This window comes from Myotis davidii, unplaced genomic scaffold (assembly GCF_000327345.1).
Source record: "Myotis davidii unplaced genomic scaffold, ASM32734v1 scaffold96, whole genome shotgun sequence".
In the NCBI taxonomy this organism is placed as follows: domain Eukaryota; kingdom Metazoa; phylum Chordata; class Mammalia; order Chiroptera; family Vespertilionidae; genus Myotis; species Myotis davidii.
The window spans coordinates 2,586,195-2,590,919 of record NW_006289416.1 but is presented as its reverse complement, the minus strand read 5'-3'; the positions used below and the strand labels follow the sequence as shown (position 1 = coordinate 2,590,919).

General features: G+C 47.4%; 1 protein-coding gene and 1 long non-coding RNA gene across 6 annotated transcripts in view; one reads left to right on the top strand and one right to left on the bottom strand.

The window, feature by feature from the left end:
• Positions 1-4,725, bottom strand: part of DLGAP1 (discs large homolog associated protein 1) — a 521,097-nt gene that overhangs the window by 48,025 nt on the left and 468,347 nt on the right. The gene's annotated exons all lie outside the window — the stretch shown is intronic.
• LOC102774278 overlaps positions 7-4,725 on the top strand; it is an 18,334-nt gene continuing 13,615 nt past the window's right edge. For all 3 annotated transcript variants that reach the window (XR_001513538.1, XR_435576.2, XR_435577.2), the window contains exon 1: positions 7-207. This is a non-coding gene — a long non-coding RNA (uncharacterized LOC102774278). The remainder of the gene's footprint in view (positions 208-4,725) is intronic.

Here is a 4,725-nt window from a genome sequence, read left to right as displayed (position 1 = left end):
GGGGGGGGGGGGGGGAGCCCCAGGCACAAGGCGTAGCCACTCCTCTGTTAGAACCACAATCAAACAAGGCTCAGGCAATCCTCGCAGCTGCTCTCCAAATGTCAGCGCCAGCCGTCAACACAGCTTGAAAGCCACCCAGCTGAAGGACTTTGTGCTGTACCTTCTCGCCCACATTTTCCCTGAGCACTCCCAGGAACCTGGCAACAGGTAACGTGGCAACCTTTGCTTTATAAAATGGCAAGTGGCATAATTTCAGAGAAAAATGGATGTTTTTCAAGTCAGCTGTGTCTCCCTCACCAACCCCATCCCCAACCCCCCTCCCTCCCAACCGAAAGTCTGGGAAAACAAAGTAGTACTTTGGGACTGGCAACCGTACTCTCTAGTGTCCCCTGGTGGCCAAGATTGGAACACCACTGATGTACCGTGAAAGCTGCTGCTCTGCTCCAAGGTAAGTCAGGCTGTAGAAAGGGGTGGACACTTTTGCAGGACTTGTCTTCCAAAAAAACATGCAGAGTGGAAGCTAAGACTCAGAAAGTCTTGATTTTTCATTTATTGCCTTAACAAAAATTTTACTCTAGCTGCAAGGTAAGATCTCTGGGTCGAGGTTGCAGAATTTTAAAAATTATATATATTGTATTAACTACAGAGCAGTGTCAGTGCCTTTGAAAATACACAACTCATTCTTATTATAGCTGCTTGCATTTATATTCCAAGATGAACCTTTTTTGTACATACTAAAGGTAAAATTTGGGGAATATATTTTATTTTAATTTGAGAGAGAGAGAGAGAAAGAGAGAGAGAGAGAGAAAGAGAAAGAAACATCAATGATGAATCATTGATAGGCTGCCTCCTCCATGCCCACACTGGGGATCAAGCCTGCAACCAGGCATGTGCCTTGACTGGGAATCAAACCATGACTTCCTGGTTCATAGGTCGACACTCAACCACTGAGCCATGCTGGCCAGGCCAGATTTATTATTATTATTTTTTTTAAGCAGTAGCCAGTGTAACATTTTTTTGTTAAGATGGAAAGTTGAAAAGCAAGAATGCTGGGTGAGACATGCATTTTCCATTTTAATCCAAATTTGTATGTTGACGGCAGAAAACCTTTCCGGCAGGAGCATTTGTAATTCACTTTGCTGGCTTCCCCATTTGTCTATTTGCAAGGATTACTTAGGATTTCCAGACTGAAGGCCCAGCCTCCCAGAGAGCAGGCCTTGCAGCCTCACCTTAGTGCTTTTATCTCTGTGTGGGGCCAACACCCACAGAAATGCCCAGGGCGATGCTTTCCACCAGTCTCCCTCCTCAGGCTCTCCTTCCTCTGCTTGGTCTTCGATTGGGAGGCTGGACCACAGTGGTGAGCTGCTGGTGCTTCCGGCCAGTGGCAAGGGCAGCCATTCTTCCTCCCTCTCTGGAAATGTTCACTGGAAACTAAGAAAGAGGCTCAGATCAAAGGAGCTGTTCTCTTCAAAAGTTCCATTAATTAACTAAATTAAAGGAAGTTAAATGCTGTTTGGAGGAAAGTCATTTTAGAAGGCCCAGGTCCAGGGGCTGAGGTCTCAAACTTGTAATGTGGACTTTTAATGAAGTTTGGCAACAAGTTAAATAGTATTAGAAATTGAGGGTTACCATATGTAAAGCCAGTGGTTGCCTGAAATCAATCATTTCAAAGGAGCATCTTGAAAGTAGACATTTGGCTAGAATTTAATACTAAAGATGAAAAACCCAGGGCTCTGAGTAAGAGTCATTTGCCCAGGAGCTAAGGTGAGTCACAGCCTCTGAGAACTAGGCACACATGTTGAGGTCAGGATGTCGAAAACATGGGGCTTACTAATGTGCAAGGCAGGGCTGTTGCTTCCAGTAGTCTCTTTCACGGCTCATTTTCCCGGCCTTTCCAACAGGTGCAATTGAGTCATCCGGGCACACAACTGACTGTGCTGGCAGTAGCATCTGTTGGGATTGAATTTCCATTTGTTCCATTACTTTATGAAGTGATTTCTACCACTGAATCAGATATGTCACTTCCTCTAGGATTTAGGGATTTTTTCCCCTTGTTTGTAACATGATGTGTCTTTCAAAGTTTGTCACAGCAAGGTCTGCAGGCCTTCCTGGGTTGAATGGACTGTTTACAGGAGGGGAAGATCCAGGGCCCAAGGTCAGGGTTACCGAATTATGTAAGGTTTCCTGTTTGTTCCAGCTCCTCAGGTGAGGGTAGACCAAGTTTTGTTGAGAGACAGCATGCCGAGGAGGCCGGGGTAAGGGGAGTGCCAGAGCAGGGAAGGACATTTTTCTTTTAAGCTTCTCATCAACAAGCTTTCATTCTTCTCAGATGTCAGTTCTCAGAAATACACTCCCGTATTCTCTTCTGTGAATTCCCACCCCCACACCCCACCAGACCGAGAGAAAGGAGCTAACTAGGGATGTCAGAATTACAAGGTCAGCATTGTTGTCTGTTTTATTCATAATACGACCACAGTCCTTAGAACGTGTGTGGCACATAGTCGTAGCGTGCGTGGAAAATACTTGTTACACGAAGGAATGAACGGGAATGTGAAGAGACTTCTTGGCAAAAAGAAAAAGGGACCAACAAGGGGGTCACCAGGGCTCAAGTCAAGTGAATACTCACCAAAGCTATTCTCAGTGTCTTGGATGTTGTGATATAATCTCCTGTCACCAATGCCCGCTTCGGTTTTGCCATTGGCCAAACGCGATTGTGGCTGGTCAGCCTTTGACATGGAGTTAGTATGGGAAAAATCAATCTATTATCAGCGGAAACCGCTTGTTCCTATGGGGCATCCACCTACTTTCCTCTGTCCTCTCTGGTTGGCTTTGTCTGTAGGCACTGAGCGGATGGCTGTCTGAGGGGTCCCTGATGCTAACTGCCCGCATCCCGTGCAGCTGCCCTTCTTCGCCTCAGTTCCTTTCACTCATTATTCTGTGGCTTCTTCTGTGCTCTCCTGCTTGCACAAGATGCATACTTGAGAGCCAGGGAACTTTCTTTGCCTCTGTTCTTCTTTCACGAGAATTTGTACTACCTGCACCATGGAACCTGGAGCCTGGAGTACAAGAAAAAACCTGGAATGGAATCGGACAACTAAACAGGACTCTCCTGCCATGTAGCTGTGTGTCTGGTAAACAAAATAGAACTCAAGAGTACCTGCCCCAAGGCTATATATGGGATAATGGTTGGTTCTAGATGGGAGCAAGGTATTGGGCATATGTTGCCAACCTGTTTCCCTGGAGAAGGTGAGACAGACAAGCAGACAGAGTGACCCGTGTACACACCAGGGTAGGTCGTATCTAATGAGAGTCCAGTTAGGCTGAGTCCAAACTAAAGCTTCAGGCTGGATTTATCAGTAACCTCTGCTCACTGGCAAGGTCTCTGGGCTTTGGAAAGGAGGCAGGCCTATTAAGCCCGCCCCCCTGCTGCTGCCCTGTGGACAGAGGGCCGGGAGGGAAGGCTGGACCTGGAATAGAAATTTTTGCACAAGGCAAACTCAAATCCCCAAACCTGGGAAAACAGGATGTGTGGGGAAGTAAAGAAGAAAGAAAATGCATCCACCATTCCTTCCTGTTGGTTTCAGCATGATGAGGAATAATTATCTGGGTCTGGAGAGCAGGACCTGTGGGAGGCCACAGGAGGCCCTGGGCTGGGCAGTTAGGCAGTTAATTATTCATCCTACTCCTTTCCTCTTTCCTCCCTGAAACCCATCCTTTAAAAGTTAAAACAGGAAAAACTCTTTGGGTTAGCCTGTGGAAAACTGTCTGCTCTGCTCTTTAGTGACTCTCAAGTAACAGAATCAGCACTTTAAAATGACACCTCGTTATCCAACTGTGTCACCGGCTGATGACACAGATCCAGAGAAGAACCTGTCCAGGTGCCCGTGGGGCTCTCTGTCCGCATCACGAGTTCAGCCCTTGCACGGTTATAGTTTGAGTGCAAAGGGCCGCTTAAAGGCGGCACTGAAAATTCCACTTTACAGTTGGGTTTTTATAATTTGCCAAAATTAAATAAAAATAACCCAGCACTGGTGTGGCCAGTACTAAAGTTTGGATCAATCCACTCTGCCCACCTCCCACCGTCATCCTCATTCCCTGAATGTAATAAACCAGGTGCATCCACAGTCCCAATTCCCCACCTGACAAGGAGGTTGGAGAGTTTGGTTGTCCATGTTCTCCAGGGTGGAGTCTGGCTGGAACTGGGTTCTTCCCATCTAAGCCTCTTAAGATCACCTTTGAACCCTTGTGAGAACAATGTCTGAGTCCCAAAGGCAGTATTGAATATCTTTTGGTCCGATGTGCTTGGAATTCAGAACTTTTGGGGCTGTAGAAAGCTAATAGACATTACACACCAAGGGGTTCTGGGGGAACACCCCTTAATCTCATATTCTAAGCCAGCAGTCGCCAACCGGTGGTCCATGGACCACTGGTGGTCCGTGAGGTCTGAATGGTTGGCGACCGCTGCTTTAAGGAAACCTTTGGAGCAGTGGTCGCCAACCAGTGTCTGCAGGAGGCAGTAGGACATTCACACTGCAAATAGTTCCAGGGTCAGATTTGGGGCAATGGCTTTCAGAATTGCCGGTGAAGGAATAACATCCACCTAGCCCTTCAGATGCCTTGGAGCAGTTCCCTTTGAAGGGCGTACGGGAGGAGGAGTCTGGCCGCTGGGATCTGGGATCCCTCCGCGCCCGCTGGCTCCGTGTATCCAGACCGGCGGCTGCGTGG